Below are 10,842 nucleotides of genomic sequence, written 5' to 3' on the forward strand. Positions count from 1 at the left end.
CCTGAAATATCTTCATATCTGTGATTCTTTTCAGATGGGATTATTTTCATTATAAAAACATACACAATGAAATTTTAACTAATTATAAAAACACAATGTGCAAAGTTCCAGTGAAAAGCTTAGAGCCAATTACAGCTGATGAAAAAAATACATTTAAGTTTAGAATATTTCAAAATAGAAATGCAGATTTTATAAAAAGTGAGTTTAATACCAGCATAAAAGTCATTCTTTAGAAAAGTTATTTTTTAATCAGACACACAAACCTCATCAGAACAAACAGTATAATTCATCCAGTCACCTGACTGACCTGAGTGCTAATCATTAACAATCCTCTGAATAATTTGTAACGTTTCCGTTTTTTCCTGGATCTGTCGGCTGTTCCTGCCGCGGCGCTCAGCCTTCACTCGTCTTCTCACACGACCCAGAATCTCTGATCTGCATAATAAATCAGGCTTCTGCTTCCACTGAAGTGCCCTTTTAAAAAATTCAAAGACGGGAGAATTAGAGCATGCTCAGAGTTTATTTGCAGAAGTGCGACGATAATATGTAAATATGAGCTCTCCAGAAAAGTGCTGCTTTCATCATCTCTAATTTATCCACAATTACTCTTCATTGTTGAGAAGTAAAAATATTATTCTTTCATCTTAGCCTTTAATCTCCTCTTCATTTGTGACTAATTTTACTCTCATGCTTTTTATCCTTCATCAGCCCAGAATCTTAGGAAATACTTGCAAAAATTAAAGCTGTTAGGAAACATAATTTTATTACTGTAATACTGCAGCCAATCAGCTGCTGGACAAATCAAGACTCAACATGTTGGAGCTTCTGCTTTGGAGCTGAACACATCGGATGAAATGTTCCTCATTTCTTTGGTTGAAAAACTGCATTAATGAGAGTTTGTGATTTGGATGCTGAGCAGCTGGAAGAACAGTTGCAGTTAGAAAGTTGTTGTGATGTGTTACCATGGCAACAAGGGGAAACTGAAAGACAGCCTCAGGTAATATCTAATAATACTTCAGATGAGTCAAAGAAAGACATCATGGATGATAATCAGGAGCAAAGCAGGGAGAGAAGGAGGAACTTCAAACCGACTTCTGTTCATCACAGAAACATGGAACGGATCCACCGTCGTCTGCATGGAGCATTTATTATGTCAGGACCTGATAAATGATCGAGGGGCCAGCAGCACCAGGGAGCTCATCTGTTCACCGTCAGCCGTTTAACTTCCAGTAGTCGGGGTTCTGTCAGAAGTAGTGGATCAGAGATGGACAAAAACCCGAACGCAGAGAGCCGTTTCCATGACAACAGATCCTTCCTGCCCTTCGCCTTCACCGGCTGTAATGACACTTTGCAGAAACTTGGACGATACGAGTTACAGCTGGATTTCCCTTTGAGATTGATAAAGTATTTTTCAATTCAATATATTTTAAAACACGTGTGAAATAAACTATAAAGGATGTTTTGTTCATTTAACTGAGGAAATCTGGTGAGATAACTGATAATCAGTTCAAACAAAAACTGACAGTATTGAAGCTGGTTAGTAAATCCCTGACTGGAGCCTCAGACCTGGAGGAAGTCCAGCAGCTTCGCTCAGGCAGCGCGATGATGAACACCGGACAGGTCAGGATTTCCATCCCAACCTGAAAATCTGTTCAACACGAAGAACTGAGGCAGAATCTGATCCCATCTGCTGGTTTCTGCTTCACTTATTTTTACACCTGAATCTGTAAAAATAATCTGTAAATCTGTATGTCACATAATCTGACATACAGATTTACAGAGGAGAGGCAACAGGACAATATTTATAGATAATATTCATATTTGATCATTATTTCTGGAGAACGATGTGAAAGCAGCTGCTTCCCTTAGGATAAAGAACAAACTGCTGGCTAATCAGAATCACTGCGTTCCTGTGGAGAGGATGACATGGGATGAAATGTCGCCTTCGTTAAACCGTCCTGCTCTGAAGTCCCACAGCAGCTGATCAGACGGACAGGAAATCAGCCACAGGTCCTGCTGCTGGACACCGACTGGACGCTGGCAGGTATTCTATATATAACTATAGGCTCGTCTAAATGCTTCACATTAATGTTTTATGGAATAAAAATGTTAAAGTGAAACTTTACGTTTCTTTTCTGGAGCTTAAAGCTTTGCTGCGATGTGTGCATAAGTTTCTGGCCAACAGCAGAGAATCCCTGGAGCCGAGTGTTCGAAATACAATCCTAAATAAGACAAGAATAGTATAATTCTCCATTTGTTCCTTTCTTATAATGATCATACCAAAAGTTGTCAGTTTTGAGTTAATAATTTTACTTCTCATCCTCACAGATACTCCTGATGGAACGGCTGAAGACGAAACATGTTTGTGTTCAAATTAAAGTGTATATTTTAACATTTTAACATTTTATCTGACAGTAAATCTCATTCCGCAGGTTGAATCAGGAGTCATGTCTGAGTTCAGCTTCTGGACTCGTTTTATTTGCTTTGTTTCAGGAGCCGTGGAGCTAATGAAGCTATTAGCCTCATCTGGACCTTCGGCTCGTTTCCACCGAATCATTTAGTGGAAGGATGCTCGCCACCAGCGCCTAATGATGTCAGCACTGACCTTTACTCCCAAACAAGCTGCTTAATCAGTAACACACCTCAACCTAATTCTCTTCTCTAAATTATGGAAGAAAATCTCCTGTAAGTCTGAGAGCATTGACACCATGCTAATCTGTTTGGAGTTGGATTTCACGGCTGATAAAAGTCATTAGTGATATTTTCATGGCTTCAGGTGATTCCTACACCTGAACTGTTGGATCTCAGCAAACATCACTGATCTGTTTAGATCGTCTCGTATTTATGTGAAAGATTTTACTTTAATAAAATGTTTACTACAGCACACCACAGGGCACAGTGTTTGGATCCATTCTCTTTTCATAAACTCTTTTATACTGACAGTAAAATAATTAATTTAGGTTAAATAACACTGATGATTGGTGCTGTGGTGGCGCAGGGGCAAAGCACAGCCCTCGTATTGAGGCCTTGGTCCTCGTGGTGGTGGTCGCAGGTTTGATTCCCGGCCTGGTGACATTTGCCACGTCTTCTCTCATTACCTCTTTCCTGTCAAACTACTTTCAAATAAAGGCCACTAGAGCCAACAAAACCTTAAAAAATAAAACTTATGACACATTATTTGCAAAATATCAAAATGATGACAGATTTTTTGTCTTTCCTTGAAGTCATAAGTTTACATACAGTTTCTTAATTGGGAGGATTTCCTCTAAAGCAGCAAGGGGTTGAGCCAATGAGAGGGAAGGGAAATGAATGAAGCTCCTGGATTGGCTAATTTCTAAATACCAACCAATAGAACGTCAGGCAGCTTTACTCAGGTATTTCAGTTTTCAGGCTTTTTTTCTTCTACATATTTAAAATGTAGAAGAAAATTTTCTGCTCTACAAAAAAGAGCAGAAAATGTAAATACTGAGAAGAGACAGTGGAAGTTCAGGTGAAAGTTCTCTGCTAACCTTGCAGCTCACTCTGGAAGGACCTGAGGCCGTCGACCTGCTGCTCAGTCTGATCATTTCCCTTCATAAGTTTCATTATTACAACAAAGAAACCAAACCCACATTCTGATTTGCTCCAACAGATTTTAGAAATAGTTTCTCCATCAGACTACAGTCAGAAATAAACTGATTTTAAACTGTTTTTTTCTTTCATTGTTGCTGTTTTCATGTGAATGTGTCCAGAACGCCTGACAGAGCGCAGTAAGAAACCTTTTACCTGAGAAATGACAGCGTTTCCCCCAGACCTCTGAACAGTTTATTACCAGGATGAACCTGCATGGCCTCCATTATGAAATGAAAATGACTTCAGCAAAACTCACAGCTTCATCTGAGTTTGGGATTTATGAGGTGATGCTGAAATGTCAGCAGTGATTCAATGTTAGCTCTTTGTCTTTCTGCCTGTCTGTTTTAAACTCATGTTTTAATTTTCCTTATGATCCTTAGATTACTTTTTACATTGTTTAAAAATGATTTGAAAAGCCTCGTTTTTACCCAGACTGCAGGCAAGAAAACATTTTTAATGTTTTAAGTCTGGAATATTAAAGGTTAAATGAAAATAAAAAATTATTTTATGTGTTTTCAGTGTCTAAATTCAGCCCCAAAGCTTTTTATTGATCCCACAGAGAAATGAATTATAATATTGCTGAAGAATCCCAGATAAACTCGTCTCCAGGCACACAGCAGCCCAGACAGATGACCTCTCATGACCCCAGTGTCAGCCTATGCATTAGCAGACTTTAACAGACTGCGGCCCCGCGTGCTGATATCCCAGAAACCCCTCTGTTTCCACCTCAGCAGCTTGAATCCTGGTTTCTGGCCTGGAGTCGCTCTTTGGCCACAAACAGAACTAAGCAAAGAGTGAAACCAACAGGCTGGTTTTACTCTCTGTGTTTTCTGACCAGCAGATGGATCTGGGTTACCGCTGAAGCCTTCAGGTCAGCAGACTCTTTCCTGTGATACTCTGACTAAAACATGCAATGACTGGCATCTGTATTCATCCAGAATGCAAAACTCAACTTCCATACATGTGTGAGAAATGAGCAACAATCTGAGCCAACAGATGCAGAGCAGCAGAGAGTCTCTGAGGCTCATCTGGACTTATTAATTCACATCCAGACGTTTCTGGTTCCCCTGGTTCAGCTCACAAACCATGATTGTTTTCTGCTTCCAGACCTGAAGAGTAAAAGCTCTGCTGCTGCATGATTTGGTTTGAGGCTTAACTCTGTGTTTGCTGCACCACTGTAGGTTGCTGATTGATAAAGAGTCAAGATGGATGAGATTAACAGAGATAAAATAAAGAAGAAACAAAGGAAACCACCAGGGAAGCAGGAGGAGGCAGACTGGAAGTGATGAGTTTAAATACTGAGGGATGAGGAGAATGAGATGAGATGCAGGCGAGGGAAATCAGGTGATTGGAAACAGCTGAGGAAGAAGCAAACAGCAGGCTGAGGGACGGCGAATAGAAACCAGGAGAATCAGAATCCAAAGAGCAGAAGGTGGAATAAAACAAAGGAATGAATTTCTACAGCAACAACCAGAGAACAATAATGAACTGAACTGAATCAGGCAGACCTACAAATGATAAGCAACCAAGGAGATGCTACACAACAAAACACTCATAATAATCAGTGTCTTTGAATAATTATGAATCAATAAAGCATAAAAATGTGACACATTTTTGACTTTACAGTAATATGGTCCCTAAAATTATTTATTTTTATTTACAAATTAAAAAGTAAAAGTAATTTGTTAAAATAATAACTTGTGACACTCAACCCTTCAGGTTAAAACCTTTTAAAGCCTTTTCTCCTCACTGGTTCAACAACAAATATAGCAAAATGTTCCAAGAGGAAACATTAAAAACTACAAGCTTTAATCACTAAAACAGATTCATGTCGATAAAATGCTGAGTCGTCTTATCAAAGACGCACCACCATGTTGACAGTAGGAAAGATTCAAGTCTTTTTTTACATTAATAATTGGTTCATTATTTTGGAAAATATCACAAATAGGTCAGAAAAATCTTGTTGAAATCATAATAATATTAAATATTTCCCTTTAGAGTTAATTAAAGTTGCTGGGGAAACTTTTCAAGGGAAGGTCTTCTCTCCGTCTAATCCACTTAGCTCAAAGCTCCATGCACTTTTACCAACAAACCTCCAGAGAGAAACGCTCTGCATGTCTAATCAGCCATTCATCACCGCCGTGTTGCAGCTCAGGATTATTGTTCTGATATCACCTTCTCAGGGATTTACCAAATAATCTCTCTGGGATGTGTTTTTCTGTTCTTTGCAACCTTGAACTGCATTCAGGAGTTAACTTGTTCTCAGCAAAGAAGTGGCTTATGTTGCATAAGAGGTCTGGGAATAGTTGGAAGATTGTTAGTTTTCTCCTGCTGAGCAGCTCACACAGTCACCTTTAAAGTCTGAGTCTGTAGGGGGTAAAACGTCTGATCCAAAAAACAAACCGAGCCGCAGCGACGACTCCTGAGTGAGAATAAAACAACAAAGATAAAGACTTTGTTTACATTTTATCTCAGTTTTCTTATTGTTCAGAATTCATAATGCATCCATACAGCAGCCGGGAAAAACCAGGACTGTCAAAACAGGTATGGGAAAACTAAGTACACCCCTGCAGCCTTTAGAGGATTTAAGATGAAAAAGACATTTTGACTAATTGATCTGTGAGAATACATATTTAAAGCTGGATATTTAACACATGGCTGTTTGTGGAAAATAATCAGCAAAAAGAAAACACTAAAAAAAAACAACAGTTGTTGCCCATAAATCTGTGAAGGGCAAATCAGGTTTAATGGTCCAATCGACCCGGTTCTACAGGAACCAGAACATCTGCTCCTCCTCCAGCTGCTGTGGCTCTGAGTCAAACCAACCTGTTCCCCTCCTGGCCTGTGGGGGCGCTGCACCAAGAACCACTGAAGGAAACGACAGAAAAACCTCTGAAGACGCTGAGAGCAACTTCCTTCTTCACCAGATGGAAACAAGATGGAGGATTTTAGTGGTTGGAGGATTTCTCTCTACTCTTTGGCTAAAGACCAGGAGCCATTTCTGCTGCTAGCGCTAGGCTAGCATGCTAGCTTTGGTTGTGTTTACCCAGAATTCCCTGTGCTGTAGTCCACTTCCTGTTTTTGGAGCGGTCTCTGGTCCGCTTGGCGTTCACATTCAAACCGAACCAGAGTTCACTTCAGCCGAACCCAGATCTAAAATCCCTCCTGGGAATTATCGCTGCCAAGAAAGCTGCTGGATCAAAGGATGTTCTTAGGTTTCCAAACACACAGCCTGCATCACAGCTCGTCACGTTTGGGTTGGATGATGTACATAAAAACAGAAATAGATCTTAAAATCCTCTCCAAAAAGCAATAAAGTAATCCTAATTAAATGTGTTCTGTGCTAATCAGCCTTTTCAGAGGCATCCAGAATGAACACAGGGTTCACTGAGTTTCCACTTTTCATTACAGATTCAGTTTGTGCTCAAGCATTACCCAAAGTTATGACTTATTATCCAGAAGGAACAGCATCATCTAATATTCCACGTCTGTTCGGAAGTTCTGGCCATAAGCTAATGTTAGCAAAAAGCTTTTCTCATATGGAAGTGTGTTGGAAGAGACAAAATGACTCAATTATTTTAAATGTCACAGTGTGCAGGAGTTAACTCATTCTACCGCTGATATAATGTGTTGATAAATAGCATGGCTGTGTTCGATTGAATAAGTGGTCACCCCATTTACACGAAGCGCCATGTTTTTCCTAAATGCCACTGACGGCTCTGAGGCACCTTGTTTTTACATAAATACTGTAATTCTAATTACGCATAAATCTGGAGCAGCTGTTCAGGTTACACAGGAAAACATCAGCAGACAAGCAGAGCAAAAAACTGAAGGAAGAAATCTGAAACTCCAGACTTCTTTTGACCTAACAATAAAAAAACACGACACAAACAGTTAAGACTATTTAGAATTGGCCTTTTAAAAGCATATTACAATATTTATCCTATAACATAGCAAATATCAGAGCAAAAAGGTAAATAACATGAATGATTTTGATGAGTTCAGTGTTTTTGATGTTGAAAGCAGATCTTTACATGAATGTATAAAACGATGCAGCATTTTTATTTTCTCACAGTCTGAGGTCTAGTCCTCACAGAGCTGGAAAAACGCTTCTGATCAAAAACTCTAATATCACCAAAGATTATAATTTACAGAAACTCAGACCAAACTGGATATTTCAGAAAACTCTGTAGAGTTGGAGTCCAGTTCAGTGCAATCTGGGACAAATAATATCCATTTATACTTTAACTTGATTCCCTGTCGACATTTTATCTCTGATTAACTCTATATTCTAAAACACGGTTTAAGTTCACGTCTGTCCACATGGCGCCATGTTTAATTCCTGACAGGAAGTCCTGGTTGTTTTAAACTGATCGGACTGGTTAGCATAGTGTTTAGCTTTGTGCTGCGCTGCCCCCTATGGGTTTGGCATGCTTAAAACAACGCTCAGTTTCAGATAAAAACTTTCCTGAAGCTGATCCGTTATTCAGTCACTAACTGTGCTGAGTTGCATGTTCATGGAGTTATTATTATTATTATTATTATTATTATTATTATTATTATTATTATTATTATTATTATTATATTATTATTATATTATTATTATTATATTATTATTATTATTATCATTATTATTATATTATTAATATTATTATATTATTATTATTATTATTATTATTATTATTATTATTATTATTATTTCTCCAAGAATCTTTGTCATGGTGATAAGAGAGAAAAAGGATCCTAAATAAAGTGCTGATATTCACAGATTAATGTCGTGAAGGATTTTAAACCCCTGTTGGCTCCAGCAGCTTACGCAGCTTTAATACTCACTCAGTTATGTGACTGATATTGTTGAACATTCAATAAAAAACTGCAATATAGAAAAGTCTGTCACCCACAGCGTCCTCTAATGCTCTGATTAATAAAATCTTTATAATCCTGATTTTTGACAGAACTCTTTATTCAAACTTTTAGCCAATCCTGGGATCGTTCAGCTGCGTTTTATTTTAATATTTTTAATGAAACTAAGGTTTTATTAAAAATGAAACTGGTTTCTGGGAAAAGATGAAACATGAATGACAGTCAATGAGTTACAGAGTGAGACATGTAGGCTGTGTCTGCGGGCCTCCTACATATTTCTGAAGCAGGAATATTAAGTCCTGCATTAAAATGATAATTCCTCTTTATTCCACTGGAGACTTCTTAATGACCCGCCTCTGTGTCTCAGCGCCGCTCTGCTCTTTAATCCCCCATCGTTTCCTCCCTCACCGCCCACGCATCCCCTCTCATTTACTCCTGATTAAAAAAGTGTTTACTGATCCTCTGATTCTTACCTGACACTTTCCTCTCCTGCACAGATCCACCTGAGATCGCTGCGGCGCCTTCAGGCAGCGGAAACGGTCAGGAGTTTACATACATTTATCAAAGAGCATAAAGATGAACATCAAGTCTATATTTCAAGAGTTGAAAGGGACTTTATTTAAGTGATTCAGTTCAAAAGAAAAAATACATTTAATACTTTAAGGATGAATGAAAATGGTTATAAATGCAGGAATTGTGAGTAGAGGTGAAAGAAATGTTTCCAGAAACAAAACTGAAGTTATTATCTTTGGACCTACAGAAGGATGATCTAGAGTTATAGATCTAGAGTCAACGCACAGCTTCAGTTCTTCCACCTGGAAACTAGAGATCAGGCTGACCTCTGACCTCTGATCTGACCCTTCAGAGCCACATCAGGTGGAGAACATTTCCAGATGAGAGAAACTCATCCATGTCGACTTCCAGAAAACTGAAAAACTGCTGAAACACTGAGTTCCTCTAAATCAAAGCTAAAAATCCTTTGATTCGTAATAAATGAATTTCAGTCTTTTCATTACTTTCCTACTGATCCTCTGCAGCCTCATGTTTGTTGTTTTATGTTTTTATCGTTCTGCGTTTCCTTGTTGCTGAAACGAGTTAAACAGAAACTGAGAGGAAACAGTTTGTATTTGATCTGGAAATGGAGGCAGGTGGAACGGACCGAATGTCCATCGGGACGTTCGGCTTTGGCTCTGCGACGCCTTATGAAACATAATTAAATTATGAAATAAAATCTGCTGCAGTGCTGATCAGAACGTCATAATTCCCGATTTTACAGCTTATGACAAACTCAACATATTTACACCTACTTTCTGTATTTATTAGCCCTTATATTTTCAAACAGTTTCTGGTTTCGACCCACTTACTATGTAAATCCTCTAATAAAACATCCAGAAGCTGCTATAAGCTGCATGTCTTATAGGGCTGCATTACTTTCCTGTTTTCTTCTGTTTCTGCTGGGATTTCTAATCTTTTTAAATAAAAACACGGCTTACTCCGTCTTGTCGTCATTCTGCCGTCTGCTAAGCTGCTCACATTCTTCTTGTTTTTGCTTACTGGTCATGCTATTTAAAAGTTGTTTTTTCCCGTTTTCCTTGTTTTGTTGTTGTTGTTTTGGACGTGCTCCAGAACAGCTTTGACCTTTTGTAAAGGGATAATCCACTAAATCGCTCAGCCGTCCATAAAGAACTTTTTATTCACCGCTCACCGTCTCCTGGCATTTTGGACCCGGCTCTCCGTCTTCAGCTCACCCCTGATCCTCCCACTCACTCAGCTGTCTTCTCTCCCTTTTTTATCCGTCTCTTTCTCTGTGTCTCTCTCCCTCTGTCTGTACTTTACTGTCTCTGTAAATTGACTCTTATTGTGTGTTTCTGTTTAAAATGCTTCTCCCTGATTCCTGCTGTTCATTTTTAAAGTGATCTTCCCTCTCAAATCTCCAGCCTTGTTGGAAAATGTGCGTATCGTTGTCATTTCTGAGAGATTTGATTATGAAGCCTCCAGATGCCAAATTAGGCGCATATAGAGCTGTAGCTGCTGCTGCAGCACTGCTCAGACAAAGGTAGACACAATAACACGAACCCACAGCCTGAGACACCAGAGCAGGATAATTACACGCCACAAGTAGTTAGACGAGAACGAACAGAGAGGAGCCTCATTCACACAGCCGCCGGCTCAAAGAAAAGGCAACATTTATTTCAGTTTCGTTTCATCCTCCAGGTTTTGAGCCAAACTTAGAGAAACGTACAGATGAGAAAATTACAGTCAAGATGTAAAAGTACAAAAATGCTAAAATGATTAACATGCAGCAACGTCTAATCCTGACTGAGCTAGTTTATGGATGTAGTAAGCAGTGGTGTCTTTAAAACACAA

At 38.9% G+C, this 10,842-nt stretch overlaps 1 long non-coding RNA gene across 1 annotated transcript in view; it reads left to right on the plus strand.

The window, feature by feature from the left end:
* LOC107834003 (uncharacterized) overlaps nt 1–4,062 on the plus strand; it is a 17,160-nt gene extending 13,098 nt beyond the window's left edge. The window contains exon 3 of the long non-coding RNA XR_001659777.1: nt 4,052–4,062. This is a non-coding gene — a long non-coding RNA (uncharacterized LOC107834003). The remainder of the gene's footprint in view (nt 1–4,051) is intronic.
* The last annotated feature ends 6,780 nt before the right edge of the window (nt 4,063–10,842 follow it).

This window comes from Poecilia formosa, unplaced genomic scaffold (assembly GCF_000485575.1).
Source record: "Poecilia formosa unplaced genomic scaffold, Poecilia_formosa-5.1.2 Scaffold498, whole genome shotgun sequence".
Taxonomy (NCBI): domain Eukaryota; kingdom Metazoa; phylum Chordata; class Actinopteri; order Cyprinodontiformes; family Poeciliidae; genus Poecilia; species Poecilia formosa.